This window comes from Macaca mulatta, chromosome 18 (genome assembly GCF_049350105.2).
Source record: "Macaca mulatta isolate MMU2019108-1 chromosome 18, T2T-MMU8v2.0, whole genome shotgun sequence".
Taxonomy (NCBI): Eukaryota; Metazoa; Chordata; class Mammalia; order Primates; family Cercopithecidae; genus Macaca; species Macaca mulatta.
Window position 1 is genome coordinate 49828485 of NC_133423.1, and position 24234 is coordinate 49852718.

A 24234-nucleotide genomic window follows, 5' to 3' on the forward strand; every position below is an offset into this window, starting at 1 on the left:
CTATGTTAAAGTCAAAAAATCATAAATCATATTATATGTTTGGCGACCATCTGTAGTAGCCTAACACTACGTCGCAATGCCTATGTAATTCACCTCCTTGATCTCATCATGTAGGCATTTTATCATCTCACATTATCACAAGAATAAGGGCGACTACAGTAAGAGAAGATATTTTGAGAGAGGGAGAGAAGGACCCCATTTACATCACTTTTATTTCAACATATTGTTATGATTGTTCTGTTATTAACCATTATTTTTGTCAATATTTTTCTGTGCCTAATTTATAAATTAAACTTTATCAAAGGTATATATGGATAGAAAAAAAATTAACATATACAGGGTTCTCTATTATCCATGGATTCAAGCATCCACTGAGGGTCTTGGATTGTATCCTCCGCAGATAAGACTGGAAGACTAAATGATTTGTGGGTTAACACTTCTTTTGCCACACCCACATTTGTAAACTTAAGTAATATAGTAAGTAAAGGAAATGTTACTAAATTCAACATTTATCCTGACATTGGTTTGACTCTCTGAACAAAATCATAAAAACAGAAAGATTACTTGAAAATGTGTCCGGTTCATAATCAGATGAAAGTGTCAGCTCTGACAAATATATGTGGTATATATTCTTTCTTCAGAGACTCCTCAATGTCTCCCAGAAAGTTGTGTTTTCTTTCTATAACTCCTTGAGAAATTAAATCCACCTACCATGTGATTTGGAGAAACGGATGAATGTTCATTATAGTTCCTTGAAAACAACACAAGGCTAACCAAAATGGAAAGAACACAAGTTCTTAGAGAGCTTAAATTGGGGCCTAGAAAGTTAGAGCTGGAAGGGGCCTTGAGCATAAGCTAACACACATTTTATGCATAAGTTGAGAACCAGGAAAGAGAAAGGACTTGTGAGTCTCATAGATTGTTAGAGACAGTGCTGAGCGCCAAGCCTGCGGCTTCACTCTGAAACTCTGGAATGGTACTCACCACATTCCCTGAGACTGGACATGAGGATGAGGTGACCAAAGCGGATAATGCCATCTCTGCTGTCCCTGAAATTTAGAAAGAGAAATTTATCCAAATATGCAAGGGGGCAGTAGATATGGGCTTGCCCTAATACTTTTTCTTTATCACACTGACTTCTATTCTATTTAGAGCTAAGAATATAATGCTAAATTAAATATGACTTGCAATTTAGAAATAAACTATTTATTTCAAATATGACAAAGGGTTTTTAGTGTCAGCTCTAATATTCTCTTTCACTGTCTTCATTGATCAAAAGTCCATTTATGAAAAGGAAACAAATAATGTTAAATGTCAAGAAGTACTTATTTCTCTGGGTACTGGGATTAAATCTTAGTTTCCTATTGCTGAAATTACCACAAACATAGTGGCTTAAACAATGCAACTTGTTATCTTACAGTTCTGGAGGTAAAAAGTCCAAAGTGGATAGGCGGGGTCATATTACTTCTGGAAGCTCTAAAGGAGAATTCATTTTCTTGCCTATTCCAGCTTCTATAGGTTACCCACATTCCTTGACTCACGGCCTCTTCCTCCTTCAAAGCTAGCAGGGTAGCACCTTCAAATCTCCCTCTGTCTCTCTCTTTTCTTCTCTCCAATCTGTGCCTCTATAATCACATCTCCTTCTCTCACTGTCCTCTGCCTTATTTTTATTTATTTATTTATTTATTTATTTATTTATTTATTTATTTTTGAGCAGTCTGGCTCTGTCGCTCAGGTTGGAGTGCAGTGGCATGATCTGCGCTCACGGCAACCTCTGCCTCCCAGATTCAAGCCATTCTCCTGTCTCACCTCCTGAGTAGCTGGGACTACAGGTGCATGCCACCATGACTGGCTAATTTTTGTACTTTTAGTAGAGACAGGTTTTCACCACATTGGTTAGGCTGTTCTTGAACTCCTGACTTCAGGTGACCCACCCTCCTTGGCCTCCCAAAGTGGTGGGATTACAAGCGTGAGCCACCGCGCCGTGCCTCTGCCTTACTCTTGTAAGTGCCTCTGTGATTACATTGGACCCACCTGGATGACCCACCTGGATAACCCAGGATACGATCCCTATTTCATGATCCTTAACTTAATCATATCTGCAAAATTCCCTTTGCCATGAAAGTCACATCATATTTACGGGTTCTAGAGATCAGGATGTGGACATCTTTGAGAGCTATTTATTCCACCTACCACAAACCCCCTTTTATCAAACTCTTCTGATTTATTCCAAACATTCTAAATTTCTCCTCAATCTACCACCTGTTGACCCCCAAAGCATTTTTTAATGTCTCTACAGTGTGCATGAATATTCTACTTACTATTACATCCATTAATTTCCTCGACTCCTTCCCCTCTGAACTTTAAACATTATTAATGTTTTTTCCCCATTCTCCCTCGCTTTTATGCAACTATTAAATATGAATGGAGCCACAACATTGCCCCTGGCACTGTTCATGTTCTAACAAGGGAGTGATGAACAACACAGATGAGGACCCTACCTGGGGTAGCTTTCGTAACAATGAGAAGATTAAAATATACTTGCAGATGAATATATAAGCAAAATAATTAGAATTTTTTTCTAAATGCTGGGAGAAAAATAGGCAGAGTGACACAATAGAGAGTAAAAGACAGAAGGATGACAAGGTTAGCAGTGCAGTTCCTTCTGAGGGGTATAATTTAGGGTGAGCCCTGAAGTGAGAGAACAAGGTAGAGTAATACCGAACCCGACTGAGGAAGCAATGTGGATAAAGATGCCCTAAGTCATTTCCTACAATATTTCTAATAGAACCATGAACAAACCAGTGCTGCCTAGTGGCTTAAGTACTGATTTAGAACTTAGGAAAAAATAATAGACATAATAATAGGCCTCAGTTTCATCATCCTATATATTAGGGTATTGAATTATAAAATCAGATATTCTACAAATGTTTGATGAATATGTATGCAACTTACTTTTATGTAGTTTTAGATATGTTGTCCTTCGGGATATCAAAAGGCAAAGGCATTTGGCACTAACGTGCTGCTTTATTTAGTTGTGCCTGTATGTGTGTGTCTGCTAAATGTGGAGCCATTAGAGTGTTTCATTCCAGGATCATCAAATAAACCAACTGACTGAAAAATAATTACACGTTTATTATGGCCATCTAAGTCTACATCATTATCATGTCTGAAATGAGACTTCTGATTCTTTTGTGCTCCTAATAGAATGCACAGCCAGAGTTTATTGCTCTGACTCAGACATGCTGTCCACAAGCTACGTTCATCCTATCGCCACCTCTCAAGGCTGGGAAATTGTCTAACACTGCTGACCTCAATATGGTTTGGATTCTACTCAATATCCAGGAAAACAATATAGATCATTCTTACTTGATCATAACAAGACCGCTCAGCTCTATTTTACAATGGCCATAAGTAAAAATAAATAACCAATTTTGCCTGAATGAAATAAAATCAATACTTCTCTTTTGCAATATGCTTCTGAGGAAGAAAATCCACAAATTTGTCTTATTTCTAAAGGTCTGGTGGCAAATCACTCAAAAGTATAGTTTTTTTTTTTTTTTTCAAGTCACTGTGAAATGAGCCAAAACATGTCATCCAGATTTTGCATGTGCCCAAAAAGCTTATAGTGGCTCAACTTAAAGTAATTTTTATGGATGATTACAATGAATATGTATATATCCTCATGCTCCTTAGAAGAACACAGTCTAATTTTCTTGTGACAAAGCAGAACATAAAATGAGATTTATCTGTGTTCCCACAATATCTATTAGGTGCTGTGGAGATGGAGATCAGGTAAGCTACCTGCTTATTCAGTAAGACATTATCACTGATAGCATTCTGACACTTAACGATAAACACAGTTATGGCAGCACAACTATAAAAGATATTCTTGATTTTTGTTTTGTTCTGTTTTTTGTTCTTTCCTTCTTAAAACCCCAAGTTAAGAGTAGTAGTTATTACGTGACAATATGAACTTTCTTCTTACAGATATTCATCAATTTTTCTGATTCCTTAGTAAACGTTTAATTAAGGTTCTTAGGCAAGTGAAAAACATAAATACAGTTGAGGAACTAGCTTTATAAAAGTCATAGGCTGTTAGAAGTTGAAAAGATATCTGTTCCACCCAATGATTCTGCAAAACTAAAAGTAAATAAAAATAAATGCAATTTCAAATATTTTCATGTTTTACAATTTTTTTCAATTAAAAAATTTAAGGAAGTTTGTAGATGTTATATAATAGCCAAAGAAAGGTACATGGACAATAGTATGTAACTTTTACTTGTTTTGTTTGTTTGTTTCATTTTGTTTATATTTCTTATTTGCTGATTAAGCAAGTTGAATATTATGGGGATAAATGTACTATGACTTGTAATAGGAAAGAATGTTCCTTCTTCTAATTTGTCCTGGTGAAACAGCAGAAACAGCTACTTCCCAATTCTACCTACAGGATATCATGAAATTCACTGTTCAGAAATATCATTAGCACTTAAATATCACTTAGGTGGCTTTTAATTAAAATAAAAACAGCATAACATTCCTGATACTTTTGAAGACTTGTTTTCCTTATATTAAAAATAGTTGCATCTGTACTTTTGAAGCATGGGTCCAACTATTTTTAAGAAAGCCTCCACATATATAATTGCAAAAAGAGAAGTACAACAGTGTCTAATTCTAAACTATAAAATAAAAACTAAACATCCCCACCATAAAGAGGAGGACACTCTTCCCCACGTCTCTCTTCTGCCCTTCTATCCCAAGGATATCGTAAGAATGAGTCTGATATCCTCCCTCCTTTTATGTACCCATTCATGAATTCACACCAGCTTTAGAGTAGGGTAAAATATAAGACACCCTCTGTTGCAACTTTTTGGAAAGGCATTTTGAAAGGAAATATGGAGTACATTTCCCTTGGGTACGGTAAAAAGCACTAAAATGGAGGTTGGAATCCTGAATTTTAACCCTGGCTCTCTCCTTAACTCTAGTAATACTGACCGATTTATGAATTTCCTTTTGCCTCAATTTACTTATATAACAGAAAGGGATTAGACCAGATATTCTCCAAGCCTCTTTTCAGAATAAACTCCAGATTTCAGTGCTCTTGACTAAGAAGCAATTTTCTTCTTTTCTTCAGCCTGGGACTCATTTCATATAAATGACCTCAAGGTGCAAAACCCTCCATCGCTTGCCAGCTGAGTGTGCATAGCTGACCTCCATTTTATACCGCCTGTGTCTATATGGCTGACTGAATTGACTATTTGCAAGTCAGCCTCCTAGCAATTCATCTTATCTTTGCAAGTTGGTCACAATTCAGTGGTTAAGACAACTGGAGCAGGCTGACCGTGAAATGGCCACTCCCTGACTCCACTCTGGCACAAAAGCAGCCTTTTGTTGTCTGATGCAGCTGAGCCTCATCCTTACAGTATTGAGCTCTGAAATTTACCATTCTTAGACTTATTTCTGAGTAAATGATAGAATACCTACCATCACCACTGAGGGGCTGCCCAGTTGTGCAGGTAAACCCAAAGGTAGACAGGGAGTAGCCCCACTGTAGCCCAAGTGATGAACCATCTTGAGGAGCCCTACCTGCAAATTGTTCCACCTACACTGACGCAAACGCACACCTCCTCTCCCAGAAAAGTCAAGTCAATGTGAGAAATGCAAAGATGACAAGATTGTTAGCTGAAAAGAATCATTTTAAAAAATGAAGGAAAAAATGCAATCATATTTTCAATGCTTCAGTATTCATAATACATTTCTTCTTAAAAGCATGTACTTATTTTAGGGAAGGGCTAGGAGGTAGATTAACACTATTGGCTTACAACTCAATGAAATCATTAATGTTTATTCTAATCCCATTGTACACTGTTTTTGGAGGTGTATGGTGTTAAATGTCCTTTTATAACAACTGATCCCTGTAAATAGAAATAGTTGTACTATTGACATCCATTTAGGATAGCCATACTACCCAGTCTAGATACTACTAGATGTGGACTATATTTTGAAAAGCACTTTCACAGCTTTGACTTTTGGCATTGAAAGAACAACTTTTCAGTTGAATGTTGCCTGAAAAAGCATATCCCACGTTGCTGAAGTCACTGACTATGCCTCCTTTCTGTGTCACCTTGTTGGACTTTACCCATTTTCTATCATGGGGTGCTGCAATCTAAAATATTGATGTTAAATATTTTCTACCTTTTCTGTAGCCTGCATTTTTATGTGCTTTAGCTTATTTGAATCTTATGACATCTCTATTTTTAAAAATTGAGCAATATCTCAAGATCACACAACTGTCAAAGCATGGCTCTGCAGTCCTAATTCGTACCTTTTCCACTACACACAGAAGTAAAACTCAGATAGCCCACAGAGCTTTATTGGGCAATCAGATTCAATGTTAAGACTTTAAAACACAGTAGTAAGGAATCAAAAAAAAAAAAAAAAAAACCAGAACACAGAAGCCACTCAGAGGTAAGAGCTCTGGCTCCTAGTGGTAGCTGAGATGAATAGGATGACATTTCACCAGGCGCAGAGTTTCTCTTACCAAACTCTAGTTTTTAAGTCTTTTAACCCCTGACATGAAGATTTCCAATCAGCCCTTTAAAGCAATTCCCATTCTTTATGGAATATCCAGCTTTAGACAATTATAAAATGCCCTCTTCCTCTCTAAATGAATTTCCTCTCAGAGGATGATTGGGGACCTCTGACACCTAACTGCTTTACTAATAAAAGATCAATGAAACATGCTTGTAGCCTTAGATTTTAGTATTTACACAAAGCCAGTTTTTACTCTTCAAGTAAATAAAAAATATCGGTGTTATCTACCCATAGTAGGCTAATAGATATCTATGAAACTTATGGTATTCGAGCTGGCACTCCAACTCTGAAACGAGGCACTTAAAACTGAAGTGTGCACATAGCCTATGTCAGGCCACTGAAAGTCGCATAGTGAAACCTGGTTACAGCTTGAAATATGTGGTCTGAATCCCTGGCATCATTCATTTTAAGGAAAAAGAATGACAAGCAAATGGACCTAACCAAAATAAATTGCTGTGTGCATGCACTGGAGCTCACGTTTTTTTTCTTTTTCTTTTTTTTTTTTTTTTTTTTTTTTTTTTTTTTTTTTTTTTGAGACGGAGTCTCACGCTGTTGCCCAGGCTGGAGTGCAGTGGCACGATCTCGGCTCACTGCAAGCTCCGCCTCCCGGGTTCCCGCCATTCTCCTGCCTCAGCCTCCTGAGTAGCTGGGACTCACAGGCGCCCGCCACCGCGCCCGGCTAATTTTTTGTATTTTCAGTAGAGACGGGGTTTCACTGTGGTCTCGATCTCCTGACCTTGTGATCCGCCCGCCTCGGCCTCCCAAAGTGCTGGGATTACAGGCTTGAGCCACCGCGCCCGGCCTTTTTTTTTTTTTTTTAAAAAGGAAAACAAAGTATTCTCACCATGTGAAAGCAAACCCAAGTCTGAATGGAAGCATGTCAGTCTTTACTTCTGTAAGAGCAATTGTGATTTGAAATACAGTCAAGATTTTTTCATTGAACATACTAAACAGAACAGTGAACTTTGGTAATGGAAGTAGCTGTCTTATTTACATGACTGATTTTTGCATTTGAAGAGATGGATTTGTGTTCTTCTTTTCTAAATATCAGAAATAAAACTAAGAAGTGTACATTGCCTCAGTAGATATTCAGTATGACTTGGGTCACGCAAGGTCATACTTCCAAATACTTCAGATCTTTGGAGAATTCACTGTGCTTCATGCATCATTTGTTTTCCTGGTTTGACTAGATTTTTAGGTCAGGAATCCTGACACTATTATCTTGATCTGATATTTGGTGCTACAGGCATAATTTTTAACTCACACACATAGCCATTCCTAAGGATGTGTCCATATAACACACAAAGGGCTGATAGAGGGGTTCAAATATATCCATCAAAAGTTGCCTTTTTAATTCATTAGGTAAATATCTTAAGGGACTTCCTTGGAAATTAACTTGACTAGCTTTTTCTATTTTTTTGTTGTTGTTGTTGTTTTTGGTTTTGTAGAAATATAGCCTTAGTTTTTACAAAGACTTGCTTCAAATCCTAGAAAATGGAATTGTCAACTGGAAGAGAGGGCTTTACACTGTCATTGGTCTGTTTCTGAAGTGCTGAGGAGTTCACTTTGGTGAGATGGTATAAATAACTGGATTTTAAGTTTTAATATCTAAACTCTAGAGTTCTAAAAAAATGCACCAGGAGTTTTGTAACATTTCAATTTATATTTCAAAAAGATATATTTGAACTTTGTGTAAATGGTAACAAGAACATTGCATTTGCAATTTCTGTTTTGTTCTTGTGAAAAATTCATTTTCTCTGTCTATCACTTATTCCTCTCCAACCTTCTTTCCTTCCTTGGAAGGACAATATTCAGATCTTTAAATTCTAAATTGGAAACAAATTCTTCAATGCCTTCTTGGGCTTTGAAGAATTTTCTCTCAGCATTCTTGATGGTGCTAGCCCTCTAATCTTGATGGAAATGCTATAGCGACTGTTGAAGGCTGGCACATGAGGGTGGTGCTTAAACTGGCGATCAGTATGGCTTCTTTCCACATCATGAATATATGATCCCATGACTCCTCATTTCCCATTAATTGGCCCACCCCTTCAGCAAAAGCATAGAAGGCAACACATAACCCTAAAGTGAGCAGGACATGGATGCATATATATACATTGGATTAGGGGAAAATACGTAGGTAGCAGGCATTATTTAGTTCTCACCCCCACTATTGTTGTGCTTACCTCTGGCCTGACTTGTAGTCTCCCACAATTAAAGGAGAGAAATATTTTGTTATTTTCATAGTCCATGCAGAGGAAAATACATTTATGTACCTTTAAGTTTAGACCAGTGAGCTGGGATTGTAGAAGCAGGTATTGGAGAAGTTTGCTTGAACAGAAGTGATCCTACCCACAATGGAGAAGAGTAGGTGGAGGTTGTTTGAAAAAGGTAAGAGCTTGAATGGCATAGGGTTTTGTGAGTGATAGACTCTGCACCCCTTATCCAAGGCCAGAACTCTGATGGGCACGTCCAAGCAGCTAATGCTGTCAGTAAAACAAAATTTTTCCTTAGAGCAAAACCAGACTGGTAATTATGTGACTTTTTACGTGAACTCATGCTGTCATCTCTGGCTAGTTCTCCCTCAAATCTCCCCTATACCTATACCACCCTTCAAAATCTGACTCAAGCCTCAAATTTTCTCTGAGCATTTCTGATGGTGCTGGACCTCTAATCTTGATAGAAATGCTATAGTGAGTGTGGAAGGCTGGGGCGTGAGGGTGGTACATAAACTGGTGATCAGTATAGCTTCTTTCCACATCATGAATATACAATCTCATGACTTCTCATTTCTCATTCACTGGTCCATCCATTCAACAAAAGCATTAAGCATTTTATGTGTATTAAGTTGCATGCTACATGCTAGGAACATAAAAACTCTGAAGTCTCAAGGAACTCACAAGAGATGTGTTTAATTCTATCTGGAATTTCTTTTAAAGGTGGGAGGCTAATTACATAAAATAATTAACATATGAAGCTCCAAAAAGGACCTGGGAAAACTCAGTTGGTTAATTCACTAGGGAAGCAAAGTACCATTTTAGACACAGACTTTTGTTTTTAGAAAACAAAAGCAAGGAGACAGGAGACAGGTTGGCACAATAGTGTCACATGCAAGTAGCAAGGATGGCTGGAGGGAAGGAAGCATTGTGAAGGGTCAGAGTGGAAGAAGTGTGAGAAATATGATTAGAGGGAGATATGGAGGACCAGAGAGTTCCCATTAATCAGTGTTGTACATCAGACTTTGTCCTGCAGGCAGGGAGGTGCCTGATGGTCTTGAAGTATTTTAATCATGAGAACATGAGCAGTAGGGCTGGTTGGTTTTATAAAATGTATTACTATTTTGTGTTACATTTGTGGAATCTGAAGTTCAGAATTATGGAAACTGGTCAACAGTAACACACTTCCTAAGTAGAAATCGCACTCTAACCCAACATTTAAGCTCTTGGTAATCCAGACTTCAAACTCAGTGCTTTCTCTCCTGTAAGACAAAACCTTTACAAAACTGCACCCTTGGCATCCTGCTTTCCATATCCACAAGTGCTCACAGATGTCTCTAAAAATTATAACAATCAAAAGGGAAACAAAATCCATATGCAGTTTTTTAAATGGCATTTAGTTTGGATGACATGGAGGCAATTATGTCTAATTTTTCACCTCCATCCGGCTCATCATATGTGCCGAGCCAGAAGCCTCTTACTTTGGCCCACCTTCATTTTATGTTTCTAAGCCCTTTCAGGGGACAGCATCTGTGCCTACAAGCCCCAGCCATGGCCTGTTCTGGAAGCTCCACAATACAACAGCAAAGCTCACACATGGGCTATAGGATCCAGGAGGAAGTCTGCTGTTGGATATTTTCCATTTGAGCCAATCCAACTGCTTTAGGTCAAACAATAAAAAAAAATCCCCAAAAACAGGACAATAAAGAAGTAAATGATCTTATTAGCTTCCATAGAAGTCAGGAGGAAGTCTGTGATCAGAGATTTTCCTACCTAGTTGAGTGAATCCTGCTGCTTTAGTTAAAACAATAAAATATATAATCCTTCAAAGCAAGGCAGTAAGGAAACAAATGATCTTCTCATCTATTGACTATATTTGATGTTTTTAAAATTGTTTTTGGTTTACTTGTTTTTTCACATCATGTTGTAGTGATAAAAACGGCTGAGACATTTTCACTGGCGTGCAGCTCACCCAGTGCTATCCTTGACCCACCAGAAAGAAAGATATTTATCATTTTCCCCTTTTCTCCATACTCCAGTCTATTTCCATGTCATTCTCAAAGTAATATACACTATGATGTCACCTTCCCTCTTGAAGTCAACAGTTCATACTATTACATTAGTTCCTTCTTGGCTAGTCTTATGTTTCCTACTTGTGACCTGGCTATTTAAAAGAAAAGAAGTGAATGAACTCAGTGTTCCCAGAGTTCATCTCCAGCCTTCAGATTATCCTACCTTTAACTAAATCCAAGAACTATCACTGCAGGCCACTGTATGTCCAGTTACCACAGGATATAACTCCTACTAAATAACAGAGTTTTTGTGTGGTTACTTGTCTTTGGTGTCTCTACTTGGCCTCTCTTGTTGGCTCACTCTTGCCTTCCTACTCCACATTGCTGTGACTCTCCCCTGTCCCCTCACTCCAAGCTCCTCCCTTTAATCTACTCAGATCAGCAAACAACAGACTGAAAACTTAACCACATACTCCTTCTTTTATTTTACCCAAAACAGCAAACACAAGACTGAAATATTAGCAAAACTTTCTAAAGGTTTGAGGATGGAATAAGGGAAATACAATGCAAGAAAACGAAACCAACTGGGTATCTGTGTATATATATATATAGTTCCCAAGTCTATTGGCCATGGTTTTCCCTACCAAAGCCTTCCTCCTGGCCTTTTCCTTGCTTATCTTCCTGCTCAACACCACATAGTTTGATACTTTATGCATGTATGAGAGGTTGGGAGGAGGGAGTAATTTATCTTTGACAGATGGAAGTATGTTTGACCACCTCTTCCTCCACTCTGAATATAGGTCCTCAAACCTCTTTTAGTTCCAGTAAGGAGGTAAATCTCCCTTACCTCACTGTACTTTCTTCAGCCCACTCCAAGGCTATGCTACAGCTGAGTCCACTGACATGTCACCCTGCTACAATGATGACAGCTTTTTATAGAATTATGAAGTGCATATTAGTGTCTCATTTTCTACACCAACTTCATTCCAGAGAACCAGTGCAGAACCAAAAGATCCATCAGAATAAATTTTTCCAAATAAACTCACATATGAATAGAAAAACACACCTACAGGAAACCTTTCGATAACATCTTGCCCTTGTAACACTGCTTGGATTGTAACTTGTCTCCAGGAATATGTAATTCTGCATTAATATTCTTTGGAGTTTTGCCTTTTCAGCCTATTTCCCGGTCTAAGTCTGCAATGTATCCCCGGTATTCATAAAGTAAGATTATATTAAGTTGTTAGGTTTATAATAATTATACAATTATTTTGCAGACAATAATATTTAGTGTACTTCCGCCCAAGGATACTCTAACACTAATTATCTTTTTATTCAGAATATTCACAAAAAGATCTCCTTAATAATTTTAGTGGATTCTCCATAACTCATCTAGAAATATAAAATAATTCGACAAAGATCAGGACCTTGTTACTCATCATACTGTAACATGCCAAACACAAAGATAAATATGGCATTATCTCAGTCGTTTGTATAAGAAAAGTAGACATGCAGAACACAAATACCAATCAAGATAAAAACAAAGCTCAGCGGAAACTCTGCAGGAAGAGAACGTGAACTTCGGGAGTGAATAAGGCTTAACAATGGAGATGACATTTTGACTGGTTATTTTAAAATGAACAGGATTTGGACAGGAAAGGCTTAGGGAGAAAGGCCAGTAGTAGAGGTAACAGGAGTAGATGGAGAGCCAACAGCTTTCATTGTCAACATTTAGCTTTTCACATGGCAGTAGCCAGCATTTGAGATTAACTGAGAAACAAATGTTGTGCTCACTCCAAATAAAAGATGTGTCCTGTGTCACAGGTTCTGGAATTGCCCCTCTAAAAATAATGAGATATTTTACAAAACATGTGCCTACCATGTCATGAAAAGCCAGACCAGCAGTCATCCCAGTGTTAGCTGATCCTTTCCAGCTCTGGCTAAAGTGCGTATCTGACGACCTCATTAGTTTTCTCAGGGGTGGAAAGTAGCATAGACAGATGTCCTGGACCATGTGACTGGGCGAAGATAAATAGCCAGGATGCAGCTGTGTAGACAGCTGTCCAAACCAATTAAAAAATAGATCTATCCATTCCCCTCAGTTCCTTGAAAGACTCTGGGATCATCACAATTTTTACACCAGTCCCAAATATGTTTCTGACATAATAATACAACTTAGCACCTCCCTGGCACTGCAATTTTTCAAATATAGGTTCAAATGTATAGTCTTTAAGGTAGAGAAGTAGGGATTTCTAGGTATGTTGATACACAAATGGATTGAAGTATTACCGCAATTAATTAACTAAGTCTCTAAACAACATTTCAGAATCTGTGATTCATGATTTCATGACTTCAGTTGAGGAGATGCAGCCACAGAGCCCGAGAAACAAATCATTCAACCTAGGCTATGTATTCTGTGCAATAGAGGAGATTAGACAGATTCAAATTTTGGGCATTATACACCTATCTGTGTCCTCACAATCCTAAATATTAACCAAGTTGACACAAAAACAAAACAGCCTATTTGCCCATTCTTCCATCAATGTGTATTCATCCTGTGGAATTCTAGTCAGCAATGAAAATAAACAATTATTGTTTCAACCAGACCTCAGATGAGACCAATGAGGTATGAAGACTCTCATTATGCATTAAGTTGCAGTGAGATCAGTTTGCACTGCCTGCTGAGGCCCATCCCCTTATCTTGCTATTATATTCCAGGTGGGAACTCAAACTTTTACAAAAATGACCATAAGAACTATGTTTTCCTTGTCACTTGCAAATTTTGTATTACTATTTTCTCTTTGCTAAGTGTAATATTTCCCCTACATTCTTTTGTGTTCTGACATATAAAAATGTTGTTTTTTGAGAGAATGAGGTGTCCTATATCCAAATTATTTGGTGTTCCCTGTGTATATAATCAGTCACCTGAGAGTAACAATTTGGTGTCATCAGTTCTAAAACCAAATATTTTTGCCCATTCTGTAGATTGTCTGTTTGCTTTGTTGATAGTTTCTTCTGTGTGCAGGAGCTCTTTAGTTTAATTAGGTCCCATTTATAAATTCTTGTTTTTGTTGCAATTGCTTTTGGAGACATTGTCATGAAATCTTTGCTAAGGGCTATGTGCAGAATGAGAAGTCCTAGATTTTGTTCTAAGGGTTTTATAGTTTTAGGCCTTACATTTAAGTTTTTAATTTATCTAGAGTTGGTTTTTCTATATGGTGAAAAGAAGGAGTCCAGTTTCAATTTTCTGCATATTACTAGCTAGTTATCCCAGCACCATTTATTGAATAGGGTGTCCTTTCACCATAGTTTATTTTTGTTGACTTTGTGAAACATCAAATGGTTATAGGTGTGTCTCATTCCTTCTGAGCTGTCTATTCTGTTTCATTGATCTGTGTGTCTCTTTTTGTACAAGTACTAGGCTGTTTCCATTACTGTAGCCTAGTCATATAGTTTGAAGTTGGGTAGTGTGATGTCTCTGGCATTGTTCTTTTCACTTAGGATTGCTTTAGTTATTCAGGCTCTTTTTTTTTTCTTTCTTTCTTTTTTTTTTTTTTTTTTTTGGTTCCACATGACTTTTAAAATAGTTTTCTAACTCTGTGAAAAATGACATTTGTAGTTTGACAGATACAGCATTGAATCTGTAAATTGCTTTGGGCAGTATGGCCATTTTAACAATATTGATTTTTCCCATCCATGAGCATAAAAATATTTGCAAACTATGAACCTGACAAAGCTCTAATATCCAGAATCTACAAGGAACCTAAACAAATCAACAAGCAAAAAACAACCCCATTTAAAGAATACGTGATGGACATAAATGTCTCAAAAGAAGACACACATGTAGCTAAGAAGCATTTGAAAAAAATTCTCAACATCAGTAATCAGTAGACAAATGCATAGCAAAACCAAATGAGATATCACCTCATATCAGTCAGAATGGCTATTCTTAAAAAGTCAGAAAAAATACAGATATTGGCAAGATTGTAGAGAAAAAGGAATGCTTCTACATTGTTAGTGGGAATGTAAATTAGTTTAGCCACTGTGGAAAGTAGTTTAGCGATTTCTCAGATAATTTAAAGCAGAACTGTCATTCAACTCAGCAATTTCATTACTGGGTATATAACCAAAGGAATATAAATAATTCTATACTAAAGACACATGCACTCATATGTTCATCACGGCACTATTCACAATAACGAAGTGTGGAATCAACCTAGATGCCCATCAATGGTGGAATGAATGAAGAAAATGTGAAACATACACACCATGAAATACTACACAATCATGAAAAAGAATAAAATTATGTCTAGAGCAGCAACATGGATGCAGCTGGAGGCCATTAACCTAGGCAAGTTAACTCAGGAACAGAAAACCACATACCACATGTTCTCACTTATAAGTGGGAGGTAAACATTGAATATACATGGATAAAAAGAGGGGAACAATAGGCACTGGGATCTACTTGAGGGTAGAGGGTAGGAGGAGGGTAAGGATTGAAAAACTACCCATTGGATATTATGCTCACTACTTGGGTGAGGAAATCATTTGTGTATCAAACTCTAGTGACACACAATTTACCCATGTAACAAACCTGCACATGTAACTTTGGAACCTGAAATAAAAGTTGAAAAACAAAAAATAATCTAAATGAATGAAATAAAAAAGAAAAAGAAAAAGAAATCTAACATAGGCTATATTTTCAAGATTCTCATCCGCACATATTACAAATAAAAGAAACAAATAAACTGACCTTTTAAAACAACAACAACAACATCCTGATTTTGAAGCAGACATTCTTATAAATGGCAATTTGCTAAGGCAAAGCAACAAAGTAATCTGGCCTTAGAAATAAAATAGTAATAAACTTTAATAACTTTTAATAAACTTAGCAAAGATAGAGCAGTAATCATAGAGTGTAGGCATAACAAATAAAGAAGTCATCATATTTTTATTGTAAGTATTATGAAGTGGTTGAATACCATTGCTCTAAACTAAAAAAATCTGGACTTCATTTCCAGATTCACCATTAACTAGACTGTGACCATAGTGAAGCTATCTTATTTCTTCAGGGATATAGACCATATACCTACAATCCTTTCCTACTCAACAATTCTATTCATTTATAAATACTCATACAAAGCTACAGTATTTTGATTTAACTTAAAGAAGTTGATATGGTTTAGCTGTGTCCTCACCCAAATCTCGTCTTGAATTGTAGTTCCCATAATAACCATGTGTCATGGGAAGGACCCAGTGGGAGGTAATGGAATCATGGGGATAATTTCTCCATGCTGTTCTCATGATAGTGAGGTCTCAGGAGAACTGATGGTTTTATAAGCTTCTGGCATCTCCCCTGCTTGCACTTCTCCCTCCTGCCGCCATGTGAAGGAAGACATGTTTGCTTCTCCTTCTGCCATGATTGTACGTTTCCTGACGCCTCTCCAGCCCTGCCTCTGTGAGTCAATTAAACCTCTTTTCTTTACAAATTATCCAGTTTCGAGTATTTCTTCATAGCAGCATAAGAATGGACTAATACAGAAGTATTTCATAAGATTCATATAACTTAATTAATGGTGATAATTCCTGTGCTAATACTACCCTACACTAACATTACCTTTCAAAATGTCTTTTCAACCATGGCCTTCCCTGACCCTAACCATAACCCTGGACAGTAGGTATAATGGGGAATTTTCAGATAATGTAATTGAAACTCAAAGTGGGAAAATGATTTATCAAAGGTCCCACAGCAATGTTTAAACACAGCAGAAATTTTACATAAGTCCTAGGTTGGGTTTCTGTTCACAATGGTGCTCATTTGAAATACAAAGATGTGGAGTGACATTCAGCTTGGTGTTATGAAGTGGTTGTCAGTAGCTAAAAAGATGTAAAAATATAATGTAAAAATGTTTGCACTTGAAGGACTTACAATTTTTTAGAGTCCTGGGAATGGGAAAGCAGTGATCAATAAGAAATCATAGGAGTAGCATGTGGCAGTTTAGGTGCCATCAGTTGATATACCATGTATGGAAAAATGAAGATAGGTCACTGGCTCTGGATGATTAAAAATACGTGGCCAGTGTGGTGGCTCACGCTTGTAATCCCAGTACTTTGCGAGGCCGAGGCGGGCAGATCACGGGGTCAGGAGATAGAGGCCATACTGGCCAACATGGTAAAACCCTGTCTCTCCTAAAAATACAAAAATTAGCTGGGTGTGGTGGTACGCGCCTGTAATCCCAGCTACTTGGGAGGCTGAAGCAGGAGAATTGGTTGAACTTGGGAGGTGGATATTGCAGTGAGCTGAGATCGTGCCACTGCACTCCAGCCTAGTGACAGAGCAAGACTCCATCTAAAAAAAAAAAATCATGTGGATGCACTTTGCTAAGAATTAGACTGTAAGTCATGATGCACTGCACTTTGAGAATGAATTAGACTGCAGCATGGAAAAAAAAAAACTAATTTACAGTAGTAACAGTAGTATGTGTCCAGGAGGCAGAGTGAATGACTGTTTAAATGGAAATTCTAGATCTTAAGATTATTCTAACTCCTGGATACACAGACAAGGAGCAGCATGCCAGGTGCTAAAGATGGCCCTGTGACTTGGTGGACTCCATTGTGACTGCAAAGGAGGTAGCTCCTGTTGCCAAATAGAGACATTATGTGGTTCCTTGAATAAACCTCTTCAGATGGCCTGAGCTCATGCCTTCAGGGTATTCCCAGGGATCCACATATGTATATGTAGACTCAATATTATACAACCTCAGTGGTAGCAACAAATAGCGTCTGTGAGATAAACAGGAGGCCAAACATACATTCTCATAATCCATTCTGAATTATCCACTCCTCTACTTCCAGATCTGAATTCACTTTCTCACATTTCACCTCTTTCCAAAAGAAGCACCACCATTTTCTTTCTCAGTATTTTCTGCTATAATATGAAGTAATTTCAATGGAAGTCTGTGATAGACTGAAGAATGGCCCACAAGGATATTTCTCCAGAGATACCATAATCCCTGAAACCTGACAATGTTACTTTACACAGTGAAAGTGACTTTGCCAATGTGAAAGATCTTGAGATGGGGAGATTATCCTGGATTATCAAGACGGGCCATAAATACAACCACAAGTGTCCTTATGAGGCACAGGGAGATTTGACACAGAAGAAAGCTGTATAACTACTGAGGCAAGATGCTGTGCTATTGGCTTTGAAGATTAAGAAAGGTGTCATGAGCCAAGTGATGCAAGGAACGCCTGCTGCTCTAGAAGTTGGAAAAGGCAAGAAAACCAGTTCCATCCGAGAGCCTCCAGAGAAAGCCCAGCTCTGCTGGCATATTGATTTTGGCCCAGTGTAACTGATTTCAGAACTCAGAACTGTAAAGAATATCTGTGTGCTATTTTAAATCACCATGTTCTTGGTAATTTTTTAAAGTAGCAATAGGGAATTAACAGGTGCAAAGTCTGAATAATTAGAAAAGTTAATCTGTTAGGGAGCCACATATATATATATACACACACACACACACACCCATATAAACATATATATGCATATATACATATATGTATATGCATATTTAACATACCTCAATATTTAACACGTTTTGGATTTTTTACTTTCTGCAGGTCACTCTCATCACTCTTAATCTTCATTAGACTCAGTTAATCTTTTATTCATGCTAGTCACCAAATTTGTGATGATCAATCCATTCTAGATTTGTACATCCTAAATATTTTTCAAGAACTACTTCCTGAGGGTCTCAATCCAATAATAACACTGCAAGTCTTGGGTCTTCCAACCTTGAGGGCAGAAACTGTGCTTCAATTTTGATTTGTTCCCCCTGGAAGGTGCACTGTAGACTGTAGTACATGGAAGTCTTTAATAAATACTTGTTGAATCACTCAACAACTCATTGATTGATTAATCATTCTGAAAAACCGTTGAACCAAACTACCATGACATGGCTAAAATAAATGAGTTGATTTTTCATTTGCAGTAAAAAGTAAGACCCTCTTTAACCAGCTTGAGAGCAGACAAAAGAAAGTAATTACTGCAAGAAAGAACGAAAGAAAGAGAGAGAGAGAGAGAGAGAGAGAGAGAGAGAGAGAGAGAGAGAGAAAGAAAGAAAGAAAGAAAGAAAGAAAGAAAGAAAGAAAGAAAGAAAGAAAGAAAGAAAGAAAGAACAAAGACCTACAAATCCACACAAAATCCTTTGAATTCCATAATGTAAAATAAAAACGTTTTGGAGGGAATGGGCCTGAGTGGGTAATTTTGAAAAGCTACTGATGTCAAAGACTAAAGGCTAAACTCAGAGTGAGATAACAGTGGCCATTGGTGATAGAGAGCCATTCAGTAATAGCTCTTCTAGAAAACTCAGTTATGTTTGGAGAGTAGTACATTGAGTGTCAACAGCAATCTAAGTCTTACACCAGCTTAGAAAAAAAAAAAAAAACATGAAGAATATAACTATAATCTCATTTTTAAAGGACCAATTCTCTTAGAATTAGGAGAAATTACTATGACACAATGTGACAAAAACCAACTTACACAGTGAACAAAATGAGTCATATTTCTACTTGGTGTGAATCTGTTATATAGTTATATGATCATTGTCAGCAGACTAAAATCCAATTTTTAGTTTGATTTCAAGCATATAGTTTTCCATTGTTTGTTCAGCTTAGTACTTTGAACAAGCCCTACTTTGGGGAACTTTTTCTAACACATAAATTACTTATAATTTTACACAATTATGTAGAACTGTTAAGAAACTAATTCAATATTTTGCAAGCTATTTAGCCTAAAGGAAATTTGCCAGACTTGATGATTTTTGTTGTTGTTGTTTGTTTGTTTGAGACGGAGTCTGCTCTGTCGCCCAGGCTGGAGTGCAGTGGCGTGATCTCAGCTCACTGCAAGTTCAGTCTCCCGGGTTCAGGCCGTTCTCCTGCCTCAGAGCAGCTGGGACTACAGGTCCCGCCACTGAGCCCAGCTAATTTTTTGTATTTTTAGTAGAGACCAGGTTTCACCGTGTTAGCCAGGATGATCTCGATCTCCTGACCTCGTGATCCACCCACTTCGGCCTCCCAAAGTGCTGGGATTACAGGCGTGAGCCACCGCGCCTGGCCTGGCCTTGATGATTTAAGAACTCTTCTCACTGAGGAAAATGTGAAACATAAAATTTATGTTTCAATTGAGTAGAATTTATTTTGAAAAGGAACCACGTTTTGACAGATGAGAACAAACAATTGTTAGGCATTTTCATATGAGGTCATCTTTTTCAAGCAAGCTTAGCCTTGCTGCTTTAACAATCTTCTTCCTGGGCTGGACATGGTGACTCACGCCTATAATCCTAGCACTTTAGGAGGCCAAGACAGGTGGATCACGAGGTCAAGAGATCAAGAAGACCATCCTTGCCAATATGGTGAAACCTCATCTCTACTAAAAATACAAAAATTAGCTGGGTGGGGTGGAGCACACCTGTAATCCCAGCTACTCTGGAAACTGAGGCAAGAGAATTGCTTGAACCCTGGAGGCGGAGGTTGTAGTGAGCCAAGGTCACGCCACTGCACTCCAGCCTGGCAACCGAGTGAGACAAAAGAAAAATCTTCTTCCTGGCTTGTTGAGTAATAATCCAAGCCTGGAAAACAAAAGAAAAAGAAAGCTCAAAAATTCATGAGATTTTTGCAAAATCAACCACTGACTCCTCTCACATGACTTTGTTGCTGCTTTCATTGTATTGACTTCTAATTTGTTTCTCTCTGACATTCTCTGGTGCTTTGAGTTTGTAGTTTTAGTTGACCGACAACTCAAGCTCACAATTCCCCTCCTTGTTTTATCTCTACTTCTCCGTTTTGTCACAGTATGTTTACTCCTAGCTCATATAACAGCTTCTTTTGACAATACATTTCGACTCTTAACTATAAGCATTTTGGCAGGATCAAAATTTATAAACTATAAATCAGATTGTAAAAGTATACTTTCTAATTAAGCTATTTGTCTAAACACATCCATCTCTTTCATCTCCACTCTCATCTTAATTCAAGTTATCTCCATTTTACAATTTATAATGTGCTCTTATTTGGAAAATTCTTTGACCTTTCAGGATTTCCCTCATCCTCTTAAGACGTTTCCATTCTTCTCTCTCTTCTAAGAATAGGGCCATCTTTTAACAAGGAGAAACTTCTACAGCTCAGAGGTTAGAGGGAGACTCAAATCGTTGACTCCCGAGGGAATCACACTAAAGGGATCCTGGACTCTCCTTCAGGCTCTTGTGTGCATTTGGTGCCATCTGAGCCACCCCATCCATATTACCCTTAACTAGTATCACTGAGCTATGGCTGGCTCCACCTGGTCTTTGAGCATGACATTATATAGGCTGTTGCTAAAGTCAATGACCAGTCTTTCATTTCCAATTTAATAATTGCTTCAACTTTAGTTAGCTATAGATAGGCTTGTGTATACCAAGTTACTAAATAGGGACCTTTTTAGAAGTATAAAATCTCCCCTGGTTATACCTGAGAAGCTAAGAATCAGGCATGATGTCCTTGATTCTTCCCAAACTCTCAGCATTTTTTTCTTAGACAGGGTCTCACTTTGTCACCTAGGCCAGAGTGCAGTGGCGTGAACACAGCTCACTGCAGCCTCAACCTTCCTGGTTGCAAGCGACCCTTCTTCCTCAATAGCTGGGACTACAGGGGTGTGCCACCAAGCACTATGCCCAGCTAATTTTTGTACTTTTTGTAGAGACAGTCTTGCTATATTGCCCAGGTTGGTCTTGAACTCCAGACCTCAAGTGATCCGCCCACCTTGGCTTCCCAAAGTACTGAGATTACAGGCGCGAACCACCACACATGGCCTGTCTCTGGCCTCTTGTCCATCACTTCCTCTCTCTCCTGGCATCTCTTCCCACAACAGGAAAGATTGCCCTTCCCCTGTGTGAAATGACCTCCGCTTATTTATGATTAATTCTTTTGTCCTTCCTATGCATTGGCTACGGTATGGTAAAACCTCCAGTAGTTACTCTTGATCTGTAAAAGCTCAGTATTGAATTCCCAGGAAATAAAAGCCTGCATCCAAAACAATTGTTTTATTAGAAAATCTAAGCTGTCTTGTTGGAAATTTATATCTGAGCAATGGCATAATTTACCTAGTGATATCTATTCTCCTTTTCCCTGCAGCACTAAGTCTAGTGGAAAGGCTGCAAAGGGAAAGTGATAATTCAGTGATATGGTTTAAAATGCTTTCTAACTAGATAAGTTCACCTTGATTTTTAACCATCTCATAAATTTCTATTTTTGTATGTAAAAAAAAAAATGCATTGTGGTACCTTTTTTATTCTTAATAATTTTCATCAGACTTCTAAGAAGAATGGTCACTGCAGGTTTCTTTATTTTCTGAGTGTCTAGCATAAAAAAGAGGTTGGAGTGAAATCTAAAGATTATATGTTATAAGAGGAAGGAGGAACAAAAAAGAGGCAAGGCTACTGGCTTGGAAATGGGGGCAACTGGCAAGAAGAGCTAGGCAAATGGCGATTCATCAGGCACTATGTTGCAGGGCACGGCAAGCAAAGTGCTCTTCCATTTCTCCTACCAACTGCTCAATAAAATCCATGTATTTCACTTATGCATCTGATGCGAGTAAATTCTACCAGTGCAATGTGAAGACTTGCTGAGTCTATCAATTGTTGAGTGTCCTTGGTTGTTCAACCAGGACACAGATAACATCTATTACAAATATTTTCTGTCTTGAAAAATCTATGAATATTATTATACTTCTAGCATGTATTAAACGCATACCAGGTCTGGGGATCTATTAGGCAATTAAAAATGCTGAGTGAGATAAATTGATTAGATTAGTTTCTGAGATTGCTTGTTAAACTATGAATATTTTCTTGAAATAAAATATTACAAAGCTCAGTCATACAAGAGGAGCTGTCAGGGTGTGGAACTGTAGTATCTTTATGCTATTCCATTATTCAGAGCAGAAAAGGATGAGAATGAAAGGAAAATTTTATTCTTAAAACTACAATGCTTTCACTTCTATTGCAGAAATTGAGAAAAATTAGCTATAGCAGATACCACATACAAAGTAAGAAATTCCAGGCCTAGGCCTGACTCACCTCCTCTCCTAACCTCTTCAGAAGCTACTTCTTCTAAATCCCTATGGTCAATGCCAGACTCTCTCTGAATTTCTAGCAAATTCTTTGCATAAAAGACAGAGTATTAAATATTTCTTTTTGGTTGAGCACATCACTGAACAAGTCTTTAACCACCTAAGTGCACAATTTTCCAATTACCTTTTCAAAAGTGATGTGCAGACATAATCCAACTAGAAGGTGAAACCTTAGCTCTTTCATTGACATAAAATTGATCGCTTCCTTTGTTCCCAGTGAAATTTTTCTTTTTTAAAAAAGGCAAATCAATTTAAGTGCTGAATTGCCAGACTAGAGACAAGCATGCATAGAGACATTTATTTGCTAAAATATGATACAAAGTAGATATAAAGAAAAACCAAATTTTCCTGTGGAAGACACTAAAGTGTTTGCAGCAAATTGGTACCTACACTCAGGTGTTCCTAGTTCCCAGTGCTGGGTCAAATCACATTACCTAGAAAGTAGAAATGTAGACCCTGATACACAAGGTTGAGCCCCTTTCAGGACACATCAATAATTTGTTCTTGATTTCTGCTTCATTCTAAGCTCCTAGCATGGATTGATCAAAGTTACAAAGTCAAGACCGACCTATTACACCTCATATTGACAATATTCCAGTAAATATTGCCAATAGTGAAGCAAAGAATTCAATCTCTGGATAGCTGAACAAATTCTCATGTCAGCACAGGAACAGGGCAGTCACGGAGAACACAGTTCAAAAACAATTCAAAGTCTTTTGTTTAGGTTCTGTTTATATGAAAAATTACTTGAAATACATGCTTGAAATAAGTCACATGCTCATCTCCTCCTTTTTTACATACACACCAAAATCTAACTATTTGAAAAATATAATGGATGAAATCAAATAAGATGAACTTTATTAGAAATAAATGCAAAGTTGTATCCTTAAGTTAAAGGACAAACCAGCAAAGGGTACAAATTAGAGACTATTACGTTGGTGCAAACATAATTGCAGTTTTTGCAATAGTTCACGTGAAGCTGATATGAAGAAGACAGGAGTTTCAATTCAAAGGATGCTTTATGGAATTCAGTGACTGTTTAAAAGTGTAAAGTTGGTTAAAGCAGTTTGCTAGAGTTACAGTACTCAGAAGAGCATTTCTAGAAGCATTCTGTACTGTCATTCAAGCTGCAACCAAGATGGTGTGTTCACATCTGGTTGCTCTATTAAAAAGGATACCTACCTTCCAGAAAATTAATATGGAGATGAGGGTGACAAAAACATGTATTCTAGAGAAGAGAAGACTTAATGCT

At 37.6% G+C, this 24234-nt stretch overlaps 1 long non-coding RNA gene across 1 annotated transcript in view; it reads right to left on the reverse strand.

Moving 5' to 3' along the window:
• LOC106994481 (uncharacterized) overlaps positions 1 to 24234 on the reverse strand; it is a 200562-nt gene that overhangs the window by 147609 nt on the left and 28719 nt on the right. The window contains exon 2 of the long non-coding RNA XR_013408483.1: positions 985 to 1049. This is a non-coding gene — a long non-coding RNA (uncharacterized LOC106994481). The remainder of the gene's footprint in view (positions 1 to 984; positions 1050 to 24234) is intronic.